Source organism: Saccopteryx leptura, chromosome 10 (genome assembly GCF_036850995.1).
Source record: "Saccopteryx leptura isolate mSacLep1 chromosome 10, mSacLep1_pri_phased_curated, whole genome shotgun sequence".
NCBI lineage: Eukaryota > Metazoa > Chordata > Mammalia > Chiroptera > Emballonuridae > Saccopteryx > Saccopteryx leptura.
The window spans coordinates 12,306,372-12,326,157 of NC_089512.1; the positions used below are offsets into that span (position 1 = coordinate 12,306,372).

A 19,786-nucleotide genomic window follows, 5' to 3' on the forward strand; every position below is an offset into this window, starting at 1 on the left:
AGGGCCACGGGCCGGTGAGAGGCCACATACAGAAGCCTGTGGCCCCCTCTGTCTGCCCGTTTCTCTGGACTGGGAGCCTGGCATGCTGTCCTCTGGCTCTCTCCCTGCGCAGTAGTGACCACACCAGAAAACTTTCAGATCCCGTCCCAGTCCGGGGTAGGATGAAGGAACACTCATGTGGACCGGTAAAAATAAATGTTAACGTGCCCTGTGATTTCACTTTAAGATGACTGCATTAATGCATGGACTATTTATGAGGCACAGATGGTTCTAGTTTAGTTTTTCTTGCTATACGGACAATGAATAACACTACAGAAAATGCATTTGACAAAATGTAAGTCGTGTATAATTTTAAAACTGTCGGCTTACTAAGGGTAGAAGGAAATGACCTTATTCTGGTAATGAATTACTGCAAAAGAAGTAAAGCGAACGTCGTGTTAATATTGGAATATTGAGAGTCTCACCCCGAGACAAGGAACAGAGATGTCCAGCATCACGCCCTCTATTAAACCTGGTGGCGGAGGTCCCGGCCAGCGTGGTCAGGTGAGAAAGGGACGCCTCAGAACTGGTAAGAAAGAAAGAGAACGACCTGGAAAGCTCAGAAGGATCTGGGAAGCACCCGTAGCCCTCCATGACGTCGCATCTCCTACACTGACAGTCCTTCCTGAGGTACCACGCCACACCCACTGTCTACGCTGAGCCTCTCCTCTCTGTGCTCTCAGCACTTTGTCCTGACCCCTAACTCTTTGCTTAGTTTATACTGCAATGATAATGATATATTTTATGGGAGGATATCTTAAAAAAGACTCACTGAAAGAAATTCTGAAGGACACACAGTGTAGTGACAGGAATAAGCAAATTTACCAAGGTCATGAATTACAAGGTCAATATAAAAATCAAGCATGTTTCTATCAATCATAATCAAAAAAATTTTTAAGGATGATTGCATTATAGTTGCACCTCAGAATTCCATTAACTCAGAATAAATCTAATGGACAAAACGTGTAAACTGGGCCCTGGCCGGTTGGCTCAGTGGTAGAGCATCGGCCTGGCGTGCGGGAGTCCCAGGTTTGATTTCCGGCCAGGGCACACAGGAGAAGCACCCATCTGCTTCTCCACCCCTCCCCCTCTCCTTCCTCTTTGTCTCTCTCTTCCCCTCCCTCAGCCAAGGCTCCATTGGAGTGAGGTTGGCACAGGCGCTGAGGATGGCTCTGTGGCCTCTGCCTCAGGCGCTAGAATGGCTCTGGTTGCAACAGAGCAACGCCCCAGATGGGCAGAGCATCACCCCCTGGTGGGCATGCCGGGTGGATCCCGGTTGGGCGCATGCGGGAGTCTGTCTGACTGCCTCCCCGTTTCCAACTTCAGAAAAATACAAACAAAAACCCATGTAAAGTGAAAACTGTAAAATACCGAGCGGCGTGCACAAGAATATTCGCAGCCCAGTATGTAGGATGACAGTGGAAACTACTCAAATGCTCGTCAACCTTGGAATGTCTAAATATACTGTGGCGTGGTCAGTGGAGTGCTGCATACCCACACGAATAATGAACTACAACTACTGTTGGTATGAGTGGGTCTCGTGAACAGACCTATGATTCCAGTTACACAAACCGCCAAACCCGGCTGCTAATACTCGACGTTAGAAGTGAGTAGTGGCGACTTTGCAGGAGGGGTCGTGTCTGGAGGAGTACAAGAGGATGCTGGGAGCTAGTGATTTTCTCAAGCTACAGGCTATTTACGTGGTTGTGTTCAGTTTGGGAAAATTCATTTAGCCATGCACTTAAGATGTTTATACTTTTTAATTATTTTTATTTATTGATTTTTAGATAGAGGAGAGAGAGAGAGAGGGAGAGAGAGAAAGGGGGGGAGAAGTGGGAGGCATCAACTCGTAGTAGTTGCTTCCTGTATGTGCCTTGACCAGGCAAGCCCAGGGTTTCAAACCGGTGACCTCAGCATTCCAGGTCAATGCTTTATCCACTGCACCACCATAGGTCAGGCAAGATGTTTATACTTTTTATATGTCTACTACACATCAGTAAAACATTTTTCTAAAACATCTAATATTGATGCTATATGCAGATGGTATGTAAACATTCAGTGTGTGTACCCTAGGTTTGGTAAGTCAGATTGCTGTCATTGACACTGCACACGGTAGCTGTGTGACCTTGGACACCCAACTAGGGCACATGTATGAACTACTTCCTCATCTTAAAGTAGGCATAATATCATCCTTGTTTAGTCATATTGAGAATTAACATGACACATAGATGCCTTTGAGAAAATGCTTATTTCCTTCTCTATAACAATGTGTTCATATGTGTGTAAAAATTATATGTGTATAGCCCTGGCCGGTTGGCTCAGCGGTAGAGCGTCGGCCTGGCGTGTGGGGGACCCAGGTTCGATTCCCGGCCAGGGCACATAGGAGAAGCGCCCATTTGCTTCTCCACCCCCCCCCCCCCCCCGCTTCCTCTCTGTCTGTCTCTCTCTTCCCCTCCCACAGTGAGGCTCCATTGGAGCAAAGATGGCCCGGGCGCTGGGGATGGCTCCTTGGCCTCTGCCCCAGGCGCTAGAGTGGCTCTGGTTGTGGCAGAGCGACGCCCCGGAGGGGCAGAGCATTGCCCCCTGGTGGGCATGCCGGGTGGATCCCGGTTGGGCGCATGCGGGAGTCTGTCTGACTGTCTCTCCCCGTTTCCAGCTTCAGAAAAATACAAAAAAAAAAATTACATGTGTATATATGTATATACTATAAAAATAGGTGTATCTATACACACGCATACATATCTATAATACAATGCAACAACTCAGTGAATTTTATATTGCAACTTATAGTGAGACTCAAAATGAACTGTCTACCAGTGAAATGTATCTATAAACATATTTATAGTTTACATTTATAGACCGAACTAAGTATAAGTATATATTTATGTAGCTGTGGTCAAATACAGAGCAGAGTTCATTGAACTTTTTTTTTTTTTTACAGTGAGATTGTGGCCGTATATTTTTTCCCTCTCTAAAAGCTATTATGCATATTAAAACATATCATTAGTTACATTCAGGTTGTTAGAGATGATAGGTTGGGATCTAATAATGATTTTTCTCCCTTTGCAGCTTGTCAGATTTAATCAGCAGGTAATCAGACGTTGATGGAAAATGAAATTCAAAGTTATGCTCCATTCTTCCATATTTGCATGCATCATCTGAAGACCTGAGCCATTCTATAGTCCAAAATGAGAGACATGGCTTTTATTTCGTTCACTTAGTAATTCACATATTCATTTATTCAAATATTTATTGAGGACTAATTTACCCTAGATGAGACGCAGTAAATAACCTGTCAGATAAGTGTCAGATCACAGATGTGACACGGACAATGAGGGGGTAGGCCACGTGAGACGAGGGGGGCGCACACAGGATGAAGCGGGAAGGCCTCTCCTTGAAGACGACATCTACGCGGAGACAGGAAGGAAGGAAGAGAGGGAGAGTGGTGGCGATGGGAAGGGGGCGAGCATTCTCCTCCTGACCGGCGGAATCTCCCCGTCTTGATTCAAAACCAAGTGATCCAAAACAAAGAATTGAAAAGTGTCTCTCTACTCCAATGGGGCGTTTCCTGCTGTGTTTCGTTCTGTTTGCTTTGCTTGTGGATATTTGGACTCAACCACAGTGGCGTCCGTATCGCTGACATCAGAGCACCGGTTCCAATGACCGGTGCTGAGCGTTGAGGTTCTGGAACTCAGTATTTCCAGTTCTAGCTCCTCTTTTCAGAGTCCTCACTTGTAAAATGTATTTACATCACAAGTAGGCTTCAGGGTGTTTGAGAACAGTCTTGTTTTTTGTCATTGTAAAATATTCAGATGTCAGCTACTCAACATCAGGCTTCTTTCTTAAAAGACCAAAAATACCAAACGATTTATAAAGCGTATATACACATACACAATTTACACATATGTTATATTTTAAGTTAAATATAATGTGAAAAAAAGAGACATTAACATTTAGATTAATTTTTTTCAGCCAGCCAAACTTATATTTTTCGACATTCTAACCTAATTAGACAATTTAAAGAAAAATAGGTATCCTGTGAATTAGCAGGAATTTTCCTCAGAATTTTAGATGGACAGGATCCTTCAAGCTCTTTCTAATATGATTCCTTAGTTCAGTTGGAGGTCTGGGGAAGGCGGGGGTGCCCTGAAAACCAGAGTGGGCAACCGTGATCTGCGGATGCCAAGACCAAGGTCAGCTTTAGATCACAGTGTGTCTGTAGCGGGAAGAAGAGCTGATGCCATGATCATTTTGTAAGTAATCTCTGAAACGTTTTACACCGCTCCAGTTTGTTAACAGCTAAGTTTTGATCTCTTGTAGCCTTCGCCTCTGTGCTCACGGCAGGAGAGCCACAATGCAGCTGTTGACGTGTATATATTTATATATTGTTCATGGATTAGAAGACTCGATATAGCAAAGATACCAGATTACCAGTGATCTCCCAAACTGGTTTATGACCTCGGTGCGGTTAAAATAAGTCTGTGTGTGTCACGTGCCGTTGCGTGGGCTCCACTCCTGGTGACCCTGTGGGTCTGACGTCCCCCTGTGTGCTGGCCTCAGGAGCCCCGCCTTCTCCTGTGGACTCGTGCCTGTGGCTTCTCTTACTGAGTCGGTGCGCTTGCTCTTCCTTTGCTCCTGCTACCTTCTGTTTTTCCCAGCATTACTGTCTTTCACGAAGACCCCTGCCTTCTCACGATGTGCCCAAAGTGGGACAGCTTCAGTCCTTTCCTGGTGCCTCTTGCAATGTTTCTGGCTCAGTTTCCCCGAGGACCCCCTCGTTTGTCTTTCTGGTGGTCCAGGTATTGTGGAGTTCTCCTCCAACACCAAGTTCCAGATGAATCTTCTCTTTTCCCTCCCCACCCTCTCCACGGTCTGACTTTCACATCCGTACCTAGTACTTAGGAGGCCGAGGGTGTGGATGATCTTAGTCTTGGTCCCCAGTGACACATCTTTGCTCTTGGTGAGCTCCTCATTCTTCCATTTTTCACCAGAGAGGTAAAAATTTCTTCTACACTAATCACAAAAGAAAATATTGATTCGTTTGAGTACCTTACATTTAAAAAAAATCTGTTCATCACAATAAAATTTTGCCCAAGGTGTCCTGTCCTCAGCACCCTACACATAGGAAAAGAGCTGCCACTTTGCTAAGAAATATCAGGATTCCATTATGGTGCCTCTAAGGCTTTGCAAATATTGACTTTAGACTTTTCTGTTCAGTGTAGTCAACTCTTGACTGCCCAGGACACCGGAAGGTGGCTGATGGGGTGGGGGGCGTTCAAGGTCAAGGTTAGATGACCAGCAAGACACCCTTCTTTTCATTTCAACAGAGCACCTCTCCTCTCATCTGTTTCATATATGTATTGGGCTTCTTCATATTTTCTGACAGAAGAGTTACTAATAAAAATAACTGAAAACCAATGTCCTGTTGCATTTTACCTATAGGACTTGTGTTCCTAGCTCAATACAAGTATTGACAAGAAAATAACTGATGAATGACTGAAGCGTGTCCAGGGAAGGACATGTAACTTGGTCCGTTTTAACTGAGCCTGATATTTGTCACCAAATTTGATAAGTCGTAAAGTAATACAGACTCATAAGATTTAGGGCAGGTTCTTGCTGGGCCAGAGTTCCCATTTCAGCTTTCTGTCACTCTAGATTTGTCTTTTCTGGATATTTTACACGAATGGGCTCATATAGGACATGGTATTCTGCGTCTGGTAGAAGTCTTTAAAAATATAGTATACAGTATAGCTTTTACAAGAAGAACTCTTTAATAGGTTGTCTATTTTGTTTCATTGATATTTACTTTTTATTCTATTTATTTTGCACCCCTGTGATATATTATGCAAATAGTTTCTATTTTATGAGATTTTAATTACTATTTATAAAATTTTTTATGGCTTCTGAGATTTGTGTTATATTAGGAATGCTTTCTAAACTCTAAACTTTAAAAATTTCTCCTTAATTTTTTTATTACCTTTTATGGATTGAGATTTGATTATTAAATTATTGATCCACCTGGAATTTATTTGGTGTTAAGTTGTTAGAGGAGGGTTTATTATTTTATAACTACACAGGATTATCAATACTGCTAAGTGGGGGTTCCACCCTTTCTCCTTTGATATGAAATGCCATTGTATTAAATTTCTGTAGACTTTTGTGTAGATTTCAGGCCTCTTCCTTCCCCTTTGATTTTATTTACTTACGTGCTGGTGCCAGACTCTGGTATTGTTATGTACTTAAATATTTGAGTGGGGTTGTTCCCATTTTTATTTACTTTACCATTTTCAGGAGTTTTGTTGCTGTTTTTACTTCTTGATCTTGTCCATGATAACTTTGTAATTAGCCTGTCTAGTTTCAAAAACATGTTGACGGCTTATTTTTATTGTGATTATTTTGCATTGGTAGATTAATGCGGAAGGGTCAACATATTTATGGTTTTGAGCTTTTCTATCAAAAAACATGATGTGAGGGCCTGGGCGGGTAGCTCAGTTGGTTGGAGCGTCATCCCAGTACACCAAGATTGTGGGTTCGGGTCACAGACAAGAGGCAGCCGAGAAATGCAGAGATGAGTGGAACAGCAAATCAGTGTTTTAGTCTCTCTCTCAAATCAATAATAATAATAATAATAATAATAATAGAAGATGTTCCTACTATTAACAAACAAACACAGTGTGACACTCCATTTGTGTGTCTGTCTGATTCTGTGTCTCCTGATAACGTTGTAAGTGTTTCTTTATGCCGACCTCACAGTCCTTGTTATGTTTATTCTGAGGTGTCTCATCTTTGTTTGTTTATGGATGGGACTCTTTCTTTGATTCCATCCTCTCGGTGACTATGACTCTAACACACTGAATGTTTTCTTTCTGCAATAAATTCTCATCTGTGGTGTTTACAACCTTCACTTAAATCCTGTTCCCTTCCTCTGCCCACTGTCCTCACTGTCCATCACCCAGACTCTCACTGACCGCTGGTGGGCGTCAGCCACTGAGCAGGGCTCTGGGCAGAGTGACGCATGACACGGAGTCCCTGTGCCCTCAGATGCCAATGGTCTCATGGCCTCTCTTACCTAAACGAATTTATTCAATACTTTTTATTTAGTCATTCAAAAGTATTGTCAGAACGCCTTCTCTATTCCAAACATCATGATAGACATTGTAGAACTCACTGAAAGCACCCTGTTCAATTCAAATTTATAGAGTCGGTATTTTTTAAATGTGCTTTTCATTCCATTATAGTTCCTTTCTATGGGCAGCTCGCAGTCAGTTGGAGAGAAACATTTTATGTGAGAGGATAAGTAGCAATACAAGACGCTGTTACAGAATTGGATGGCATACACAGAAGCTCCTAAAGGAGAGCGGTGATTGAAAGTGGAGGCTCTGAGCGCAGGGGAGGCTGTCAGTCAGCAGAGCGGAGCCCCCCTTCGCTCCCAGCAGCCGCGGGAACGGAGCCCCGAGGCAGCGGTGGAGGCCGAGGGTGCGGGGGCTGAGCGTGCCGGCCCAGTGGGAGGCGGGGGCGGCGTTGGAGGCTGGGCTGGAGCCAGCATGGAGGGCCATGAGTGCCGTGCCGAGCTGGCCCGGCCCGGTCAGGTACGTGACGGCAGGTGCTCAGGCTCCCCCCCACCCCCCCCAGCAGAGGAGGGACATCGCGTCAGTGGTGCCGAGCGAGAGGGGGCGGCCTTACCGGTGGGGTAGCGACCGGAGGCAGAGGGCAGCCCGCAGGCTGAGACGGGAGCTCTGGGTAATGTGGCGGCACGTGTCCAAACTGGAACAGGTGAGAACCGATGTTGTATTCCGAGACGTGGCAGAAGGGCCACAGCCCGGGCTGAGGGACAGGCCTTTGGGTTTCAGGGAAGAGACGGCATTACCACCAGGGTTTCTGGTCCCGGGATTAGGAAAAGCTCGTCATGCTTGTGTCCTCCTGAGGACATCAGTCTGGCAGCCCTGTCCTCTGAATCAAGTTCCTATGTAAAGTGAGGAAAGTGAAAAGAACTCATACGTGAGGAAAATCCTGGTAACACCCTGTGTGTTAATATTAATAGCTTATGCATATTTTAGGTTGTAGCGTTAGAATGTAGCAGCTAGCATTTTGCGAGCCAAGGGTTGCTGGCAGACGGCATCTGAGGGACGGTCTTCCGCGAGTGGGTGAGCTGAGGAACTGTCCACAGTGGACCGTGTTCCTGTCTCGGGTTAGTGCTCCTGCCGGGACCTCCCCAGCCCAGCACAGCAGGTGCATTTCCAACCGTGGGAAGAATGTCTTTGCCAACAGTTCCGGAGAGACAAAGCTCAGGAGCAAAGCACCCGTTTCTGCCCCTGGGGTGGTGTTCGGGGGAGAAAAGAGCGCGCCAGGAAGGGAGGTGGTGCTGTTCTTTGGCACTTGGAGTTGTTAGTAGGGTAGAGGTTGGTTCCATGACTAGAGAAGGTCCACCTATTGGTTGTGAAAGAAACCATGCCACACTCTGTCTACTCCCAGTCTTCAGGAAGGTCCTGTGACCACCTCATTTCGCCCGGTAAAGTTTTCTGTCACCAGTGGGCTGATGATGACAGATGGAGAGCCCAGCAGGGCAGGGAGACTCAGCCAGTGTTGCGAGTGCCCGACCAAATGCCGAAGTGTTTGTAGTCGAGTGCCTGCTGCACATGCTAATGATGGCCTTCATAGCGGGAGAAGTGGACAGGAAACAGATTTGTCGCCATTGTCAGTGAAAGACAGAGGGAAGGATGGTATCTTTCAGGGGCCACCAAGGCCAATTGAAGACAGAAAAAGACAGTTGAGAGGGAGTAGCTGGAACGGGGAGGTGGGTGTCGGGATGGAAGGACGGGAGCAGGCGGAAGGGACAGGGGTGGGGCGTAGGCATGCGGTGTGGGTCCTGACAAGGAATGAGCCGTCCGGGCAGGAGGACTCGATGGAGTGTGTCAGTTCCACAGCCCCTGTGCCGAAGCCACCCCAATTAGACAGGCACCGCCAGCTCTTACATGTCTCACAAGCTGCCAAGTAGTATTTCTTTTCTTGGTATCAAGCTTTCTCCGAGCTGAGATACTCGAAACTTTCTTCGCGGTAGAATAGACCTCATAAAAGTGTCAGAGTGGAGTAGAGTTCCACTTGGTCTTACGTGGATTCACAGTGAAGTTTCAGACCAGAATTCAAAAAAAAAAAAGTACTTAAAGCACTATCAATCATCCTTCTTTTTAATTTTTTACAAGATGTAAAATATATTTTCTGATCATAAAAGCAACATGTATTCATTTAAAAAAATTAATTAATGTAGAAGTGTATGTCTGAAGTTCACAGTGAGCCCTCCCTTCCACCAGAGGTGACCGGGTGGTCGGTGTGTGTGTAGAACTTACCAAGCAGAAGTGGGTGCGAGGGAGAATCCAGGTCTGCCGTTAGCTCCCTGGGGTCCCAGCCTCGCTTTCAGTTATCTGGATGGTCCCTACTTTCTCTTCTGCAAAGAACTGGTCATAATAACTGGGTGGCCATAAAGGATTAGATGATATAACATGTGTAAAGATAATGTGTGTAGAACAACACAGTGCTTGAAAAATAGGAAGTGTGTAATAACAAAAGTACTCTTAAATGTCCGTGATGCATATGCTATGGTTTTATATGTATTTTTAACTTTTTTTTTATATCCTATGCTATACACATATTTCTAGATCAGTACATGTAGTTTTTTAATGGTTTCAGATGTCATTGTTCCCCACCCTCTCTAAATAGGCTTTTAAAGAAGCCTATTAACTATCAAAGTAATTAATAATGATCATTGCCTGGGCTAGATTATATGTTTAATAAAAACTGTGAGAGGGGGCAGGGGGCATCCTTTTCTTGTTCCTGACTTTAATGGATCTGCCTCCCCTGTCAAGAGGCTATATATATGAATGAATAATGGCCAGATCATTTATGAAAATAGAACTCTGACTCACAGCCTCTGCAGAAACAAGTCCAGGACGCCAAGCCACCCACCACCTCTGTAGCCACTGGCCCGCATCAGTCAGGACTTGGTGGTGAGTTGCCAGCTTCCTTAGTTTTTTAACTTTTTTGTTTGTTTGTTTTATTGTTTGTTTGTTTGTTTTTGCACTTTTCCGAAGCTGGAAACGGGGAGAGACAGTCAGACAGACTCCCGAATGCGCCTGACCGGGATCCACCCGGCACGCCCACCAGGGGACGACGCTCTGCCCACCAGGGGGCGATGCTCTGCCCCTCCGGGGCGTCGCTCTGTTGTGACCAGAGCCACTCCAGCGCCTGGGGCAGAGGCCAAGAAGCCATCCCCAGCGCCCGGGCCATCTTTGCTCCAATGGAGCCTCGGCTGCAGGAGGGGAAGAAAGAGACAGAGAGGAAGGAGAGGGGGAGGGGTGGAGAAGCAGATAGGCGCTTCTCCTGTGTGCCCTGGCCGGGAATCGAACCCGGTACCCCTTGCACGCCAGGCCGACGCTCTACCATTGAGCCAACCGGCCAGGGCCAGCTTCCTTAGTTTTTACTTCACTTCCAGCCACAGTTTTTACTTCACGGCTAGCCACAGAAAGCCAGCTTCGCACCCTTAACGATAACCTGTAAGTGCCCTGCTTCCAGTCACCCCGCTCCCAGCCCCCCCCATCCTAACCACCTCCTTTCAGCGCACACCTGATGCCTCCTGTGTTTTCACTATGGAGCTCCCCCTCCCCTGCCCCCCGGGGGCTGCTGCCTCACGGGAGTGATGGTGGCTACTGCCCTCGCCCTGGTGTAGCGAGCTCTGAATAGCCTCTGCTTCTCATTTGCATGATTTTTTTTTTATTTCTACACACTGTTAGGTACAATTTGCATTCACGAGCTTTTTAATGATGAATAAGCTATGCCCTTCTAGAATGAGTCTGTATTTGTTCATGTTGCGATGTCAGTTACTCTACACACGTGTCTTGAGCACCCGCTGCACGTGAGGGGCGGCGTGAAGCTCGTGCGTCAGGAACCACCGAGCGGATACGTCCCGGCCCTTGTGGAATTGATATGTCCCGGTCTAGTGGAGAAGACAGGCACCAACCAAAGTCACCTGATTTGGGGGTGAAGGAGACTGACAGGTGGACAGGGAATAAACCTGGAAGAGTAGGGGGGGGGTCCTGTAAGCTGAGAGAAGGCGGCATTTCCAGCAGGTCACGTGTGTCAAGAGCCATCAAGAAGTCAAGTTGCAAGGTGGGCAAGTCAAGAATGGGCATGATGCTCTTCTGCTTCCACCATGTTTCCCCTTTATTTCCCTGTGTGGTTTGTTTCTTCTGCTACCTTCACCTGTTAGGTCCATATTTAAGTGAGCGTTTTCCAGACCCTTTATAGCTTGAACAGATCTCCAGTGTGACTTCCAATTTTTCAGAAATTTAATATGTAAAAACTGCATATCGAAATCTTCCCAACTAGTATTTATTTCCTGCACCAGAAAGCTGGCAGTGCAGCGCGCTCCCGTGACTGTTGTCATTTACTTGACAGCGTTTGTGTTGAGTAGCTAATCCCGCTCTGCATCTCCTGCAGTGTCGGCAAGAAGAGGCTTGCTCTGTGACTGGCACCTGTTAATTAACTAATGCGGAGAGATGTCACTGGAGGAAAAGATGGCCATGTGATAATAGGCCTGCTCTGTACAAATACTAAAATAACTTTTGCAAAATGAGATTTTAATGAAGCAGGCTTATTTCCAAGGCAGAACGCCTTGGTGTCACGCGATTTTCTATCCCTTCTCTTTCCTTATTTTTGAGCCTGTTATAGGTCCCTGGTGAGGGGACAGATTCAACCTGGAATAGGAAGCCCTCCCCTTACCTCCTTTCCTACCCTTATCTATTCCTCCTTACATCTTTTTAAACAATTTTTTTTTTTTTGCATTTACTCACTAGGCAATAGTCTTGTTTTCCTTTTTTTAATTGTTAGCAGTCACTTAAATTACAGAAAAGCAGTCTTGCATGGTGGGTGGGCAATAGCTCAGACCCTGGAGGCAGATGGCCTTGGCAAGGCTGCCTAACCTTTCTGAGCCTCAGTTTCATCATCTGTGAAATGGACTTGCAGATGGGATTTTGGATAGACCCCTGTGAAAGCACTTAGACTAGTACCTGGCACATGGTAAGAGCCATATGGGTTTTTGCTATCATTACTGTTTTTCCGCACTGGCTTATTCTAGTTGTTAGCTTTAGAGTATCGGTTTATAAATAACAGTTACGGTTTATTCTCGTGCATTTTTACTGAAAGTGTATGGGATTAGTTTTCCACGAAGAGTTTTAATAGGTTTAAAGATAAATAACACTCATGTGCCACATCCTGACATGATTATAAAACATTAGCGCTAAAAGAAACCCCAGATACCACACAGAGCTCCTTCATTTTCTAATGAGGGAATTCAGGAGCCATACAATGCAGCGAGTTGACCACGGTCACCCTGTGAGCTCCTGATAATACTGAGACCAGGCGTGTGTCTCCCAGTCCAGTGAGCTTTCTCTGGTATGATTTGAATTATATTTCTGGCTAAACTGAAAGGTGCCAGTTCATAAACTTTTCTACAAAACAATGTAGTGAAGATAGTGCCTTCACCGTGATCAGACTGGGTACTCTGCCTTCTCTGTCCGTCAGTTAAGGCCGACTCAGAGATGCCTCTCGTCAGCAGGAAGGGTACTCTGCCTTCTCTGTCCGTCAGTTAAGGCCGACTCAGAGATGCCTCTCGTCAGCAGGACAGAGGCTGAGGAGCTGTAGGTAAAGATGGCAGACTAAGCCGAGAGAGTTACTGCTGCTCCTTCCTTGTACTAGCTTCTAGCTTCTTATTTTCCTAGTTACAAAGCCACGAGTTGAGTTGCTTCAAACAACACAAAAATATATTCTCTCAACAGTACTGGAGGTCAGAAACCTAAGTCAGGATGTCGGCAGGGCTTCAGTCTTTCTGGAGGCTTCCATTTGCTTGCCTTGAAAACTCAGGCTGAAAAGCTTCTAGAGGCCACTTGCATCCTTTGGCTTGTGGCTCCTTCCTTTCCTCATTCCAGCCCCTTGTTTTCGTCACCTCCCACTACTCTGGTCTCCTGCCTCCCTCGTGTAAGAACCCTTGTGATTATATCTGACCCACTTGGATAACCCAGAATCGTGTCCTCACTTCAAGATCCTTGACTTAACCATGTTTGCAGAGTCCCTCGTGTCATGTAAAGGAATACTCAGTTTCTGGGGATGTAGGATGCGGACATCTTTGAGGGAGGGCCCTTATTCATCCCACCATGTTCCCCAAAGCCATTAAAACGAGAGTCAACTCTTTTAAATAAAGCGTTTACTTGGAATAACTCAAGACAGTGGCCTCCTCTGTCTGTGGCTCTAAGTGCTCAACTGATTTCTGTGCTAAGCCGAGGAAAATCCAGGGGCCAGTGTGGGCTCAGGGGGGTGAGTTTGTTTTTAAGATACTCTCATCTACAAAATTTTCTTGGGAATGGAATTCAAAACGAGTGCTCTGTACCCAGAGTCCCTTCAGGCTCTTGGAAGAAAAAATTTAAGTAAGACGTTCGCCTCCGACCAGAGGGAAAGTGGTCAGAGAGAAGGTGGAGGAGAAGGTGGGATCAGAGAAGGGAAAGAGATGAATGAAATTATATATACACAACACAGCGTTATGAAGAACAGGACAGCAAATCCTGGAGGGAAGGGGGAAAGGCATTGGGGGGAGAGAGTATGGGGGGAGGGGGCATGGGGGGGTGGCCGAGAGGGAATAAGGGGGTGGGGGGAGATATATTCGGTGAGACACTTGAATCTATGTAAACACAAATTAAAATCATAAAAAACCCCGGGGTATTAGGCAAAGTTAAGGTGATAATGCTTAATGAGGAGGCAGACCCCTGTGCAGTCAGACAGAGAAGGCAAAGAAGCAAGTTCTAGGTGATATACCAGTGAGCCACTGGCCCATGTCTCTAGAGGAAAACTGTGCCTCCAAATAATGCATCCGAAGGAGGACTGGAGAGGAGACTTGTCTGCCAGCTCACTCGTATCTGCTGCCTCTGGCTGGTGAAAGGTCACCCCATGGAGAATTGACTGCACTGTTCTACATCTCACCCCGAGTACTGCTGGGAGTGGTGAAAGCAAACATGAAGAGGAGCACGAACAGCAAGACCCCCAGGGAGGGAGAGATAGTATGCGGGTCTGGAGGAGGACCAGGTGATGGGCCCCACTGAGAGGGTCTCTGAGGGCCTGACCCCAAACGCATTAGGGAAGACTCTGCCTTGGACACCAGAGAGAAATGGTACAAGATCACAACTATACCCTCACGTAAGAACTGTGCCTTCTCCTGCCGACTCCTCTTTCCTGGGCCTGGCCTAGCCGGAGAGGACCAGCAAGGACGAGAGGGAGAGCCAGCCTCATTCTGCTTCCCTGGTGCGGGCTTCCTAGAACGATGGAGCTGAGAGGCGGGAGGGGTTAAACAACCTGAAATGAAGGTGGCAGCTATGTGATTAGACTGGACTGGACTTTTCACCGTCTGAAAGAGAAGGAAGGACTGTATAGCTGAGCAAAAATAAAGGAAAGCAATAAAAAAAAAATTCGCCTCTGTCTTATTTGAGACGTCCCCCGCCTTATTTCAGCGGGGCACGGAATTGTGAGCTGGTTTGTCATACTCATCAGTGAAACTTGTTCAGTGTCTCTCTCCTTAGTGGGGAAAGCCAAGCTTTCTGGGCTCGTGGCACTGGGCAGGGGTGAGGGGAAGGCTGGAGCTGGGGAGTGGGAGCCAGGCGCTGGGGCAGCAGGGGCAGAGCGGGCCGGGCAGGTGCAGGAGGAAGATGAAGCCAGGGGAGGGTGTTGGCCCGGTGTGGGGCACCGTGTGGGCACCCAGGGCCTCTTATACAGGAGCTGCACTGGCAGAGGCAAAGGCCTGCCCTGACAGGAGTTATAAACCTGTAACCTGAGAGATGTTTGGACGTGTCTTTGCAGGGGTCGTTCCTGTGTGGGAATGGCTGCTCAGTAACCTCTGGCCACACGAGGGCGAGTGAGCTTGGAAGGTACTGCTCAGGACCCCGCAGTTCACCGCCACCGCCGCACACCCTGTCAGTGTGTCCGAGACCGGCACCGCCACTGTCACCCTCCACGCTTTTCTATTATAAGAGCAGACTTTTGACCCGGCTGATGTGGCGCGATTCTGGTTTTGGTGGTCAGGCGTTGATCCGTGTGGGAAAGAACGATTTCCCCACATCGAACGACCCGGAGGCTTCTCTCCTCCTCTTCCGGATTGTCTGCCGAGGTTGACTTGAACGAACCCTGGTGGGAAGGACCACATGTTCGTGTGATGTGAATGTCAAATTATCGAGAAGGAAGCCTCTAATTGGGGAGGTTACATTTGGATTGAGAGTGTTCTATTCAAATCATTAATGATAGAAATATGAAGTATTTTCAAAAGCTTGACATTTCAAAATGTACTCTCATATTATCTCTCTACTCCCAAGAGATTTTGAAACAGTAATAATATAATAAGGATACAGCGATCGGAGCTAGGAACAGCTCATCCATGTTAATATCCCCGGAACATTAAACACTTATAGTAACCTATGGGGAGGGGGACTCCTTTAGAGATTTGCTTATAATTAATATAAAATAATTCTTGGATGTTTTGATGACTTGGTTATAATTAATGCAAATAATTCTTGGATTCTCTGGCTTAATGAATGCTGGTTTGTTTTGGAGATGTTAGGATAGAGTATTAAGAAGTTGTTATGGTGGCATTGGACCGGAGGACAGGCAAATACTATAGCACTCTTCCAGATGTCTTTGTACAACATCTCTGGGGGAGGTGACAGGCAAGCGAGACACAGAAGCCCTTCTTATTATGCTGTTCTGAATGGAGGCGACTTGTAGCCTCGCTTCCTCCCTGAGGTCCACCTGCTGGTCTGGGAACAGAGTTGGGGTGGGTTTCCCTGTGTGTTGGCCTCAGTGTTGGAAGTTCAGCCTCGACACTCCCATGCAGGAATGCATCCTGTTCTTCAGGCAGGTGCAAGCCAGCCAGCTCCGGTGGAGGGGGCGGGACCACAGCCACGGTGGGGCTCTGGAGCGGTGCTGAGGGAAGCCATAGGCAGCTACTGCATCTCAGCCTGGGTCTGCTTGGAGAGAGAGAAGAGGAGGGGAAAACGGCCAAAACAACCACAAGAGCCGGGCCCAGTGGCTGGGCCTCTGCCTGGGTGCAGGCCCCTGGCCGGGCTGCATTGTCCCCAGCCTCGTCAGTAGAAGAGGAAGGTGAGAGATGGTCACCCTCCCAGGCCCACTGCCGGTCTGATCCTTTGGAAAGTTTTCACCGGAGAGAACACAGCATCCTTGAACTTCACTCTGTGTCCTGATTGGGAAGAATGAAAGTACAGACGGAGGGGAGTGTTAATTTCCTCTTTCCCTCTGGCTGCTTCTTAGATTTATTCCTTCACTCGGGTAAAACGCGTCCCGTATCAGCTCGCTCCCAGAGCTCGCCGGTCATGGCGGTCCGCGCCTGCCCCGTGGGCGAGGCGGAGAGGCGGGCAGCAGCGCCTCCCTCGCGCCCGCGGCGGACGTGGGCTCCGGTGTCGTCAGCTTATGGAAATGCAGCTTCAGGCCCTTCTCCCTGCAGAGAAACTGTGCTTCCTCCCTTCCTCTGTGGAGAAATTCTGGACACGGTGTGGAAGCCAATATGTCAGAAACCTTCAGGCCTGTGGGAAATGCAGCCAGGAAGATCTGACAGTTTGAAGCCTGACTTCAGACCCTAGGACCTAACAAGTTCTACCAATGACAGGCCTCCGTGGCCTGGAAATAACCCAACCAAATGAACTTCTCTCAGGCTCTGAGCTGTGTCAATTAGGCATCCTTGACACCCTTAAAAAAAAAATTCTCGACATTCATTGATAGTTGTGGCATTCCAGTACCATGATCCTTTCTCTCTTATGAATGTGAGCACCTCTGCCTCCATGTTCTCCAGGAATCCCTCCCCCTGTCTGGGGTTTTCTCAGCCCTCCGTCTGGAGACTGTGCCTCTCTGAGTCTCGCCTGTCCTTCGGGGGACTTTTCCCGTGTCTGATCACCTCACACCTCTCCTTGTTCCAGCCTTGACTGCTGCTTGGTTTCCAGGGCTTACTCTCCAGCTGCGTCTGGCCACTGGCTTTTGGCCGTTATCCCGATCTGAAGTGCTAACTGATAGCTCCTAGAAAACCCAGTCCCCATTTCCTCCAGCCTGGTTCAGGTCTCTTGTTTCTTCTGGGCCCCACTTCACTGTTGCCACAGTGTAATAGCGTAGCTCACGTTTCTGCTGATGTGATCGTTTTCCTCGTCCCCCACCACAGAGGCGGCCTCCTCATTGGCCTTCTGTTCTCAGCTCCCTGCTGGTTGCCCCACAGGGCTCCGTGGTCATGGGACTGGACAGTGGCCACTAGTAGATAACATTCGAGGGAACTCCCTGATGGGCGGGCCAGGCTGACCACCCTGCACCCAGAGATCAATTTTAACATCATTAAGTGGGGAACAGCCAGAGGGGACGTCCTGGCAGGTCTGATGCAACAGGACGTCCGGAGCGCCCAGCCCCTCGTGTTATTTCCAGAATAACGAACCCGAGTGAACTCTTGTCTCTAGGTCATATGACCAGTTTGCAGGAGATACAGGGATATGGGAACACCACCGCAGGGGAAAAGGTTTTCATTTCTCCAACAAATAAGTGAAAAATTGCAGGCGGGGAAGGAACTGTTAGAGGTTGGGGACACGGAAGGCCTGCAACCAGGTGGACCTTGTTTCTGTTCTGACATCAATGAATGATAAAGGACAGTTCTGAGACAGCTGATTTTTTTGAACATGAGCTATGTATTGTGTTACGCACGTTAATTTTTATTAAGTGGCAATGTCATTGTGGTTATGCTAAAAAAGAGTCTATCTGTTAGACTATATGGGAGCATTTACAGGAAAAGTCAGGGTGATGGCTGATATTTACTTTAAAATACTAAGAAAAAATAGGTGCGGGTAGATCAAGCAAGAATGGCCAACTGCGGATAACTACAAACAAGGGTAATAGGGATTCGGTTACGGAACTGCCTTGTGACTTTCTTTGTTTTCATAATAAAATTTGAACAAGAAAAACCTTTATTTTGGACCCGAAGTAAAGGCCCTAGCTACAAAGAGCTCTGACGATGCGGCTGAGATCAGCCACTTGGCATTGTGTGGAGGGGCTTTGCTGGCATTGTCACTGTCGTAGAGAAGTATTTCACGTACTGTTTCCTTACTGATCCTCTCTGAGCACCTGCCCTGGCCGCTGGTGACGTCAGTGCGTCACGTCAGAACGTGGCGCTGGTTGCCCGTCCTTCCCCGGGGAGGCTGGAGAGAACCCCGTCCCAGCCGGAATCTGATGGCGCGTCCTTCGAAGACTGGACGAAGGTCAGGAAGAGCACCGTTGCTCACCGGCTGTTTAGTCCGAATCAGGCAGCATGGACGTGGCGACCCAGGGCTCTGCCTCCACCTCGGAAGAGCTAGCTACTTACTGGTCTCGTAGCTGGACTTCACCAGTCCTCACCCCTCCCATCCGTTCACCATCTACAAGCTGCGTCACAGAGTGAGTCATCGTGGGCCCCCCAAAGGAAAACACCTTCTCTCCCAAATACTGCGTTTCTCGCCCTCCTACCCTGTCCGCAGCTCACGGACGCAGGCACCGAGTCCCAGTTCCCAGCGTGCCCCTGAGCGACGCGTCCTCCCTCCAAGGGGAGGCCTGCTGGTGTAATGCACGTCGCAGTAATTGCTTCTCTGTACCGTGTGTCACTGATGACACGTGCTATCAAACCTTGTTGCCTGATAGAGAAATTGGGCCATAATTCATTCTACTTTCCCTTCAACTGTATTTATCGTCAGCTTTGTGATGTAGGCTGGTATCTGCCACAAGGAGTAAACTTTGAATGATACCTCTGTCATTTTGGTTTCTCTCTGCCTGTAGTGACAAAATTAATTACACGTGTAGTCCAAGGATTGCTTTGCACTTGTGTAGGAAAACTAGATAAGTTTCCTGGAAATGACAATGTCCGTTGTCTGGGAGAGATACAAGAGCTTGAATGGCTGTATTTGGCAGTTTCCCTAAAATTGATCATCTGAGAGCTTGGGACAGAGGGATTGTTGGTCCAATAAAAATCCAGCTCACAGTCCTTGCCGTCCTTCCTTACTGTGTTCCCCCTCCTCCACCTGCTTGTGTAAAATATTTGTATTTGAAGATTCACTTTTTCTAGAACATTCAGTCTACCCATGCCTAAGTGCTGTTCACCGTTTAGGCTTATAACCTGATTCATGTTGTATTATTACCACATTTTACATGAATTCATGAATCGATTTCATGAATTCAGAGGTTAATTCTATGTAACAGTAACAATAGAAAAGGCCAACTTAAATGTAAGCAATACTGTGCCCAAAATGTGAAAAGGACTTCATGACAGACGACGTCAAACTTAAAGTTATTGGAGATCAGCCACAAACACAAGGCTTGCAGAGACAAAGTCATAGAAGCTGGCAATCTCTAAATTTCAAATTTCTTTAAATCATAGTTAATCTCACATTTCAAATGAACTAGCATGCCTGAGAAGAAACACGTTCCAGTGCTTTATCTTCTTGAAATGACCCAGTCACTTGTAGAGCCCTTAACAGACCCCCGGCATTCCTGATCTGGACCCTGGAGCGCTGGCTCCTTGCCAGAGGAGTTGGGGGACGGCCTGTTAACATACAACACCTTTCCTTCCGGTGTCAGGGAGCCCTCCGTCCTGGTGAAGCCTGGCCAAGGACAATGGTGTTTTCCAAAGTGTAGTTTTGGGAACCCT

General features: G+C 47.4%; 1 protein-coding gene across 2 annotated transcripts in view; it reads left to right on the forward strand.

Annotated features, from left to right (window-relative positions):
• ULK4 (unc-51 like kinase 4) overlaps positions 1 to 19,786 on the forward strand; it is a 418,647-nt gene that overhangs the window by 245,023 nt on the left and 153,838 nt on the right. The gene's annotated exons all lie outside the window — the stretch shown is intronic.